The sequence below is a fragment of the Manis javanica genome, chromosome 8 (assembly GCF_040802235.1).
Source record: "Manis javanica isolate MJ-LG chromosome 8, MJ_LKY, whole genome shotgun sequence".
NCBI classification, from domain to species: domain Eukaryota; kingdom Metazoa; phylum Chordata; class Mammalia; order Pholidota; family Manidae; genus Manis; species Manis javanica.
In genome coordinates, this window is record NC_133163.1 from 107,810,205 (window position 1) to 107,821,615 (window position 11,411).

Genomic DNA, 11,411 nt, shown 5'->3' on the forward strand with positions numbered 1-11,411 from the left:
CGCTTAACTTCTCACATGGTGGCTGGCCTCCCGGAGCGTAGGACCACAACTGGCGCAGTCACTTCTGCCCATTCTATGGAGATCAGAGGATGGGACGGGCTACACAAGGAAACAAACCCTAGGAGGTGTCGTTCATCGGAGGCCATCACTCGAGTTCATTGGAGGAGGGTAGCAGCGTTATAATGAATCTTATTCTAAAGTTCATGTATGACTTGAAAGACTTAAATACATTTTGGGATGTTAGCAGAGACATGATGTTTCACAGGTTCACCAGAGTTGTTCTCAAATGCTTGGAGGGCTGTAGAGAGAAGAGGACTTACATATATTCTGAACAGATCCGGGGAACAAAATTAGGACTGGAGATAGGCTTGAGTTGAAACTGTCAGGGATACGGAGAGAAGTTTCTGTCTGAACAGGAAGTCCTACTAGGTAGCCTCAAAGGCCCCTTTCAACTCTCAAAATCAAAGCTTATAATTATATGCTTCCTCTTGCTAACTATGTCTTGGTATATTACTTCTTTCTCCTCCACCAGATTTTAAGTTGGAGAAGCTGGATGAAGGAATAAAAAGATTCTGGACTAGCTTCTAGTCTTAGCTCTGCCTATTGACGGCAGCTGTATGATGTTGGATAAACCACTAAATGTCCCTTAGCATCAGTTTCTTCATCTGGTAAAGGAAGGAATTGGATTCTAACTTCCCTGCCAGGGCAAAGTGAGGATGATAAACAGCAACTTCGATAGGATTATTTTAAGGATAAAATGGAAATGAACGTGGATAATGTGCCTTAGAGAGTGCCTGGCCTATTGTCTGTGCTTAATAGATATTAGCTCTCATTACTTCCATGTTTTTGTTATTATATTATTTTCTGATTTTCTGATTTCCATGCATACAATAGAATCTTTAGTTACTTTAGACCTTCACTGTTTCTGCTCTGCTCAGTGTTGATCAGAAAGTGACTCATAATCATTTCTAGACTAAGTCTCCTCACCAGGTAATCAGGAGCCCCCCAGGACCTTGGACCCTGTATAGGACAAGCCTTCCATAAATGATTGGATTAAATCTGAAATGGCTTGGGCAACAAATGAGTTCTCCTCAATGCCCAGCAGAGGGAGCCAAAGCAAAGCGACAAATCTTTTCTCAGCTGAGGTACAAGAGAAGCCAGCGGCTTAAGTGTCTCCTCACCCTCATTTTATAGATTGTGAAACTGAGGCAATGAGAGGAAAGAGTTTTTCCAAAGGCTACCAACTAATAAATGCTAAGGTCCTCAGAAAAACAACCATGTGCTCTCAATCCCAATTACTGGGTCTTTGATCTCTACTCCTTTTTAAACTACCATGTTGCTTTTTTGCTCTTCAAGGAAATTAGCAGCAGATACTGCATCTCAGCATTCTCTTTTGCCTTGGTTATCTGCTAGCTAGCGTAGTCTCTGGGTTTGAGCCCCGGCTCTGCTCCTTACTAACCATGTGACCACGGGCAAGTCACACAGCCTCTCCAAGAGTCAGAATACCTACCATCTTTGAAGTGGTTATGATAACTACAGTTATCTCAAAGGGTTGCTGGGAGGAGCAAATTTAAAAAAGCAATGTAAAATCACTTATCTGTTATGTCTTGAATGCACAAGGTGCCATAATAGATATAAATACCTATTTTTATCAAAAGAAATTATTTTATCTAACTGAGTTGAAACTGGATAATGTAGGTCTCAAACTCAGATGCGTCCAGGAGCCAGCCAGTCAAAGAGAGCTGTCTGGATATATGGAATACTGCAACAGGGACTTCTAGAAACTGTGACACTGTTTCCTGTTGCCACTGTCTTCCTGCCTGACTATAAATTATACATTCTATACTGATAGATTTTTTTTTCTTTACAAGGTAGAAAATAACATTTCACAATTTTATATATAACATTCATTTTTATTTAACAGCTACCTTCATTAGATATTCATTGAAAAGAGATTCATTGTAAGCAACAACTAGGTAGGGGAAAAGAGGTTGAGTGTCTTAAATTTTTTATAACCCACTTCCAATACACATTAAGAACCAAAATCATTGTGTTCCAGTCAACAAAAAAACATAAGCTGTGAGCACATCAGAATAGGAAAGAGATAATGAAAAAATGGGGGGTGGGGAGAAGATGTCAACCAGCAGAAGAGTTCAACCCGAACTTACTAAATAAAGATCCTTGAGTTGTTCCCACTTCTCTACCTTGGCAGACTTAAACCCGTGGTTTATGCTTGATTTCCAGAACATATCTCCACCACTACCTCCCTTCCTGTGGGGGAAAAAGGGCTGATTGGGAAACATGTTTATTTTTCATTATTTCACTACCTTGCAAAATGTTCTTGGGCAAACTCAGCCTTATGGTTTATTTATAGGTTGGTGTATTTCAGGTTACTTTTCTGGAGCTTTTGTTTACAACTGAGGTTTCCAATGAGTATGGCCAAGATATGGTTGTGTTGACTTGGTTATGTTTGATTTGTTTCAATACTGCAAAGATGCTTTTTGAAAATCAGCCCCAAAATATTAAGAAACATGCTGCAGCCAGTCAGTGAGAGTGGCCCCAAGTTAATGAAACATGCAGACAGTGAAGGCTTGGTCGTTGAGACGGGCTGAGTGGGTCCACCGGAGAGCTCCTGGGAGCCCTGTGTCCCAGATGCTCGGCTCCAGTGAGAAGGGCAAACCGCAGCCTCGGGGAGAGAGACGGGACCGACGTCAAGGCGTTGTGTGTGCCCTGCCCTCCCCGAGCCATTTGGATATGAAGAAGTCCGTGCAATGCTAAAAGAGATTAGAAAGAATTTGACACGAGAGGTTAATTTTCATAAGACAGCAGAGTAGTGGGAATAACCCAGAGGCCGCACTCTCTTGATCACTGACTGTGGCAGTGGGCAGGCTGCTTTACCTCCTTAGGCTTTAATTGTGCAATTTACACAATGAAAGATTTAGAAGATTAAAATCCAAGTACTTTTCAAGGTCTTCTGTCATACAACCAGGCATTTTCCCCCAACTTTTTCTTGAAAAATTTTAACTTTGGAGAAAAAAGAATTGAACTAATATACATACATTCTTTACCTGGACTCATCAATCGTTAACATTTTGCTGCATTTGCTTAATTTATCTGTCATTTTCTATCGATCTATCTACCCATCCATCCATCCATCTACAGGTGAAATACAGGAGGAAAAATACATATGATTATTATTTTTTGTCAAATCTTTTAAGTTACAGACATTTATGACATTTCTTCACTGAATACTTCACCATGTATCTTCTAGGAATAAGGACATTCTTATACATAATCACATTTAAGAAGAAGAAAAACAGTAATTCCAGAAATCTAACATCCAGTTTGCATTTATATTTCTACAATTGTACCAAATTCTTGCACTCCATTGCTAGTTTTTAGCCTTTTAGCCTTTAACATTTTAAGATACTGAAGAGTGCTCTTTTTCTTTCTTCTTCTATTTTAAAAATGTATTTAACATCGACTTTTTCAGGAGTCTAGTTATTTTATAGAATGTTTTACACATTCTGGATAAGGTTGGCTGATTCCTCAAGGTGAAATTTAATGTGTCCTTACACGCTGAAGGTTAGGTCTGCTGACTTGATCAGATTCAGGTTAAACATCCCCTGCAAGAATGCTTCATAGACAATCTGTATTCATGTTGCATCATAGCAGGAGCCACGTTAGGTCAGGCTGCCCCAGTATTTGTAATGTTTAGTTTGATCCCTTGGTTAAGGTGGGGAAAGCCAGATCTCTCCAGAGTAAAGGTACATGTTCATCTCCTTTGTTAATAGTAACCTGTGGGATAATACTTTGATCTCGTATGAATAAACCTATCACCCGCCTGTTTAGCATCCTTCAAAGATCCTTACCTGCATCCATCATTATGTTGGGCTTAGAAGGACTGCCTCATTTTATCCTTCCTTCTGTATTTATATATTCTGTAAAAAAAGACCTTTCTGTTTATTCTCTTTCCTCTCTCTGTCTCCCCCAACCTCCTTTCCTTCTCCCCTTCCTTCATATTACTACAGTCTCATGAATTTCCTTTATGTTTAATGTGATATAATCAGTTACTTTATTCTCTTTGATGTCCAAATGGTCCCAGATTTGGCTAGAGGGAGCCCCTTTAAGATGGATCCTATATCCTGTTTTAAAAGAACACATTGGTTTGTGAGCCCCTCCTTCTGTCTAGCAATATAAAATATTTCTGATTCACCTCTTATTTGCCTTGCCCAATTCTAGATTCAGCCGTTCTCCAAGGAATCCTGTTTCTTTTTAATGGAAAATGATAGTCACATCAAGATCTGGCGCGTAAGTGTGCTCTTTGTAAATAAGTGTCATTACTTGTAAATTTTTAAATTGGGAAAAGCTGGGAAATATAACTATAAATGTATATATATATAACATGTTAGTATTATATATATTCATCTCTTCAAATTTAATATAAAAGACTTTAAAGCTTATTTTCTGTTTTCATTTATTTTATAGTAAAGTCTTAATTCCTAATAATATTACCATATCTACTTATTTGCTTTTTCCTCCAGTATTTATATATAGTTTCACAATTATAATACTAACAGTACTAATCACCAATGTAATAAACACACTAAAGCTTTAGATGCTATTGACTTGTTTGTGTTCTTAGACTATATCCCACTAAAGGATGGTCAGCCAGAGTCCCAGTATCAAAACTGACTTGAATCAGTTCTCTTCTCTGTGTGGCTATTTTATCGATGCAGCATAGAGCTAGATTCATTTGCTTTTGATTACATTCCAACATAAAGTTCGCCTCTTCCCATCTCCTTAGTTTAATTTAATTTTCCAAGTATATAAGACAATGACATTCCCATAGCCATTCCCTCCACCCCAGGCCTACCCCTCCCTTTTGTAAGTTTTATTAATTTCTGGTTTGTCCTTCCTCTGTTTCTTTTTGCAACACACACACACACACACACACACAAACATTTTCCCTTCTTTCTGGGCAAAAGATATCCTACTATACCTGGGGTTTGTACCTCTCTTCTTTCACTTAACAATATATCCTAAAAGTTACTCAAATTCACTCATAAACATTTTCCTTTTTCTTTCTCATGTGTCACCAGGTGTTTTCAAAGGCATATTTAGGAAATGAGACTTCAGGAAACAAGCACGAATAAATACCTGATACCGTAATGAAAGATTTTAAAGTTGGAAATAGATTTAAAGACCAAGTGAGCCAATTTCTCTATAGTTGTGGAAACTGAGGCTTGGAGGAGTGAAATGACTCATCCCATGCAGCAGATGCTGTGCTGTGCTGACCAGATGCCCCTCCAAGACTAAAGAGCCAGTCGCAGCTGCTAGGAATGCTGCTGGCTGAGAGCCCGCTGCTGGCACTCCCTGCCAGGATTGCCTTGGGCTGCAAAGAGCTGCCCCAACAAAGATCCCTCTCCTCTCTGAGATGAGCCTGCCCCCAAAGACAGACTGATATGCAGGGTGTAAAGTGCAGTCCCCTTGTCTCAACTCAGGACGACTCTGCAGGGCCACGTCAGCTCCACAGCTCCCATGCGGCAGGCTGAGCCCTGGCTGTGACTGCATCCCAGCTCAATTTCTCCCTCTGCCCAGGCCTTCTTCCTCCTTCCCTAGGTGTTGATCTCAAGGGCATGCCCTAGTTAACCTCCTACATATTGATCTCCATTTCAGAGTCTGCCTTCTGAGGAGCCCCACCTGAGACACCCAAAGCCATCCAGTTGTGAGTAGGGTCAAAACTAGACACCAAGTCTTCTGACAACAAATCTACTATGTTGCACTATTACCATATGGCCTTTCAGTTCCTTACCAATTTTCTTAACTACTAAGAACACTAATGCCAGTAGTGAAAACTTCTGGGGCAAAAAATTCTCTTATCTTTAGAGTTACTTGCCATCAAAGACAATACTTTATTTTCATTTGATTTCTAACACAGTGTAACCCAGATACCAGCTAAGATCTCTCAAACCCTTTGCAGTATGGTTAAGATGGGCTTGAAGCCCCATTCCATGCTCTGTGGGATTCCAAAGTTTTCCACAAGATTTCTGAAAATGCTCAGAGCTCTGGCATGGCTCCTGCTTCTAAAAGTGCTTTCTGGCACATAATAGGTGCTCAATAAATATTTGTTGGTTAGCCAAGCACCTCTCCCTTCTGGGAATAATGCCTCCTTCATTTGGGGGAACAATTTCTTGCCCCCATCCCTTTTTATATTATAACATGTGATCCAAATCAGAGTGGCTATCTTTTTACATTTAGATATTTTAGTTGCAATGATTGACCCAGGGTTGAACATAGGACCCAATCCAAGCCAATTAGAGTCCCTTCCGAGGACTGTAAAAATTAGAACTGAGGGAGAAAGGCTTTTTCCTCTCTGGTGGCAAAGCTCTGAGGCTAAGGACCTTGAAGCTGCTGATAGCAACACCCCCGTTGAGTGGAGAAAGTTTACCTGTATCAGGAAGACATAAAGCCGACACCATGATCAACACAGGGCTCTGATGGCGGCTGAGTCCCTTATCATGCCTCTGAGGACAGCTTACCTTCACCTCGTCCACAGTGTGAACTGAAAAATGACAGCTTTGTCAGTTGTGCAAGCTAAATTACTCCCTAAAAGATGGAGACGTTGGTAAGTGACATTAATCATAGTAAAAAAGGAATGTAGGATTAGCAAATAGCATTATAAGAACAAGTTGAATGCTGCACGACAGGCAAAGAGGGAGTGTCAGATTAAGAATTTCTACTACATTCCACAGCTCATCTGTAGGTCATTAAAAGTGAAGCCAGGAGCCACAGAATACTTCCTCCTTCCCACCGCACCCTTCCCTTTACTCACCGGCAACACATGTGACTCCAAGAAAGGCCACGGTCTCCCCTTCAGAAGGGAGTTTACTACTTTCCACTGTCGAAACTCCCAACCCTACTCCCTTTGCTAGATATTTATTAAGAAGGGTTCTGTTATCTATGCCTTACAGAACAGCGACCTTTAAGTTAGCAGAATAGCCTTAAGTTGGTTGTCTATATATCATCAATTCATCAAACAACCCCAAATCTCCCATTGCCTGCTTAGGGCTTTGGAAAATGGAGGTTTTATGTTTTACAACTGTTGGCACTGCTTTCTTTTTCTTTCACTGGAAGGGAAAGAAAGGTTTAGCCCAGTCTTAATAACAGAGAAAGAAGTTCTTTGTTTCAGTGGAATTAATTTGCAAAACTATTGCTTCTTTTGTATTCTAGGCAGGATAATTTGCAGAAATGATGATCATGACATATGACTGTCCTTCTAACACGACCTTCGAATCCCTCCCTTGCCTCCCCACCATTCAGCCTCCCAGTGGTGCTGTTCTAAAAGGTCCTACCCTGAGCCCCAGGTACCGGGGCTTATGTTGTTCTTACAGAGGAAAGGTCTCTGGCTATCACACCTACGCTCTTCCTAGATAAGAGCGTAACGCCAAGTGAGCAGATGACTGCTGGGGTCTTGAACATGCACATTTTCCCAGTGATCAGAAAAGTCCCTCCAGGATTTGAGATGAAATGTTGACTCTGCTGCTTGCAGGGAGATCATACAGAAATGAAAAAAACACCACATGCTAGATTAAAATACTAATTTTCAGAACTTATATTCCATGAGCTTCAATTTCTGCATCTATAAAGTGAAGAAAGAGAAAGCCTGCCCACACAGGTGTGTTGCTCAGAGAATACTGACTGAGGGAGTGAATCACCGAAGCGAGTAATGTGCTGACTAAAAATGCGTCAAACTCCTTGGTTGCAAGCAATAGAAACTCAGTGTGATTAACTTAACAGAAAGCTACCAGGAAGCTCAGAGAAGTGGCCAGAAGCAGAAGAGCCAGCCCAGGAGCATGGGCTGGAACCTAGGCAGCAGGAAGGCAGCCAAATCTTGCCACAGAAATAATCCCTTAGGATGCAGCTGCCTGCCAGATGCAACCCCTGCTGCTGGGCCCTCAACACCGCCGCCAGCCCTCTCACCTAGTGAGTGCAGCAATTCTGTTTAAAAAAATAGAAACTGGTCCCCTTCTGGGTCTCCTAGCTTCACCACGCAATGCTTGAAAAGTGTCTGAAGTTGACTATGTGGAGAAATTACTGCAGTTTTGAAAGGGCCATGTTTTCTACAGTCCAAGGAATAAGCTCAAGTTTGGTCTGTACCTGCATACCCACTTTTGCCAGGGACTCAGGTCCTTTTACAGAATAAAACACAGTCCAAAAAAAAAAATGGAGAGATGGATGGACAGACAAATAGTCTAATTTTTAAAAACAGCTGAGGGAAAGTATGTATCAAGTACTTGACCTGAGCAGGTAAGGACATTTGAACAATGACTGGCTTTAAGCTCTCTGGCACCTGAGACTTGGAGGAAAAGGTACTGGATTATATAGTTCTCATTTTCCATTTCAAGCCAGAATTTTATCTATAGAAACAAAAATGTTTTCTGGCAATAATTTCATGCAAAAGACTTTGATTTGGGTTTATATGAAAGGTGTTACATGAGATAGTTGACAGTCTCACCAGTTATGGTTTCAAACACAGAAAAGCTTTTTAAATGAAGAAACCTCACATGAAATCTTTTCTGAAGGCAAATCGTTATCTCAGAAATATTCTGCCAACCCCACTGGAGACGGGGCCTAGGTGCTCTGGCCTCCCTGTCGTCCCACCCGAGAGGCAGCCTGCAGGCTCTGGACGTACAGACAGTGGTACCTCCAGCGGGCCTTCCCCTCCAACGTCAGACGTGTTAAAGTGAGGTTTGGGCATGGACCGTGCCTCCATGAATGGATGAACCAATCTCCCAACACATCCCCCGGGCGCTGCAGGGCCTCCACAGCTCCTTAGTCTTCAGACTCCAGACAGGAGGGAGTAGGCTGGCATTTTTTTCTGGAAGGTTCACAGCCTGATGTGGGCTCTTGCCCAGGAAGCAGCCTGGGCCTCAGCAGCAGGAAGAGTGTCAGCACATGCTTTCTTCTTTTTTTTCTTTTTCTGGAAGAACTCAGCAGCTTCTCCCACTCCAATAGGGTAATACAGCCTCCATCACCTGGGAGGCAGGTTTTCCAGCAAAGCCAGTGCTCAGCAGAAACTGCATCACCAAGGGTGGGAATGATTTTAGAAGCCAAGAGGCAAATCCTAAATTGTTGACGTTACACAGAAGGGAGTAAGGGAGTTGGGGGAGGCATTAGAGGCCCCAAACAGCAGTGAGTTGAAGTCTTATAAAAATGACCAAAATGTTGGAAACCTCAACTTCACTCCAAAAGAAGATTTGAAATGTTTTCTTTTTTTCCATATTAGGAAGAACTCAAGATGAAGACAAAAATTAACACTAGATTTGTAAGATTGAGTGTGGCATCAAAGCGGTGTTTCAGAGATGCATGCCACATGATCCTACACGACTTGGATGAGCTCTGCAAGAAACACAAGCCAGCCCTCTGCGCACGTGTGTGGAGAAGGGCAGGTTAGGGAAGGTGAGGTGTGAGAAGGGGCCCTAGCCCAGCTCAGGAGAAAGCATGGTGGAGGCCTGGACGGACAGGACAGCATTTGCCTTTCTTGTGAGGACCATGATTCTCACACTCCATTTTCCACTGATGGAGCTCTACTTCCTCAGGCCGGGTGCACCGCCCCCTCTGACACTCAGCCACTCCTCCCCGGGGGCCCTCCGGGTTCCCAGAACCCGTCTCACACCTTTCATTCTGGGGAGTTAGAGGCTTTGCCTCTTACTGAAGGAACAACAATCAGGCAAGCTTGGAAGAGGTGATAAAGTGTGGATGGCACCAACTTCTTTTTTTCGGTGAGATAAGCAGGGCAAGGAGATATAAGATTCTCCTCCCCCTGGAGTCAGGTTTGTCAGTCCCCTCCCTGCCTCTGTCCCCCAGATAAGGGAGGAGACACGATGAGATATCGAAGATCTGGAAGGGCCAGCCAGGTGACTCAAGGCGTAACAGTGCAAGAGTAATGCCGAAAAGGCACTCCTCATATTTATTGAGCAAATGAACCCAAACATCCAAAGAATTCTGAGTAGGGGGTTCAACACATGACCAACACACAATCATTATCTGACCCTGAGTCCAGCCCTAGGGCGTGATGCTCCTAAAGGACACGGAAACCATGTGAGGGTGGTGACGAGTTGTAGGAACTGTTTTGTCTTTACTCATTCTGTTATTGATCATGCATCAGGAGTTGTAGGAGAAACAATCAGGTCATATGTATTTGGACATCTGATTCCTATATTACTTGATTTATGTATTAATCCCATTAATCCCACACAGGTTGTTCCTAAAACAACCTGAAGATATTACTGTTTTATTTATATCAGAGGACCTGGGTGGTAGTGGGATTCGTCTCCCCACCCCTGCACTCCCCCCATTTCCCGCAACTCTATCTGTCCCCTCTGTGGCAACATCTAGGTCCCCATCCACCCTCACAGGGGCCCTTCCCACGCCACAGAACTGCAGGCCAGGCTAGGCCTGCTGCCTCTTCTCTGGCACGAGTAGCTGTCATCTACGGCGGGGGCCAGGAGCAGGGTGGGGGAGAGGCCGGGGGTGTGGGCTTGGGAGAGGTCTTGGCAGGGAGGAGAACCAGCAGGCTGAGAAGGAATTAGAATTCCTGGATATATTCCAGGGAGACTCAGTCCTGGGATCTAAATAGAGGGCAGAAGGCAGCTAGGGGCTAGGAAGTCAGATCCGTAAACTTTGTCTCCAGTTTGCAAGTGATGGTGCCGAGACTAACATTTGAATAAGAGAGCAGACGCGCACATGCCCACACATGTATTTGACTCTTACACCAACCTGATGACATACATAATTGTTATCTATATTGTACAGACCCAGAAGCCCAGCCCCAGCAAAGTGAAATGACGTCCCCCAACGAAGAAGTGAAATGCACAGGTGAGGTTTGAGCCTTTTCTGCTCTCATGAAGTATGTTCATGAGAAAAACAACTCATGAACTTCAGCAATTATTTCAGTGCTGAAGAATTAATAAACTGAAGAGAAAAAAGAATGCAAAGAGAAAAAAAGATCTACCTGTGTGAAAGCATCTGGATGAAGTCCCCTGATGACAGCTAACAACTGTGGAACTCTGTGATAACTCAGGATATGATGAACCATATCTGATTAATAAATTCATTATGAGTTTTATTTGATTATTAAAATCTAGTAAGATTTATACACTTAAGACATTTTCACAAATTATGCACTTCACATGTCTGCTTACAATATTCTTATATTTTCTAGGCAATTAAGGTAATTATTTTTTAAGGCTTCATGGGCTCACAGAGTGAGGTGTAAAGCAGTTATAAAGACATAGTCTTTGCTCCATACTGACCCTGCATTCCAAATAAGGATGACAGCATCATATGAGACAAACTGGTGTCTTTATAATTGGGTTTTACAGATTCAGAGGTCCCCAAACGGAGGC

At 42.4% G+C, this 11,411-nt stretch overlaps 1 long non-coding RNA gene across 1 annotated transcript; it reads left to right on the plus strand.

The window, feature by feature from the left end:
• Nucleotides 1-6,545: 6,545 nt before the first annotated feature.
• On the plus strand, nt 6,546-11,125 carry LOC118972895 (uncharacterized). The gene is made up of 3 exons (XR_005062031.2): nt 6,546-6,628; nt 9,290-9,462; nt 10,819-11,125. It is a non-coding gene; the product is annotated as an uncharacterized lncRNA (long non-coding RNA).
• The last annotated feature ends 286 nt before the right edge of the window (nt 11,126-11,411 follow it).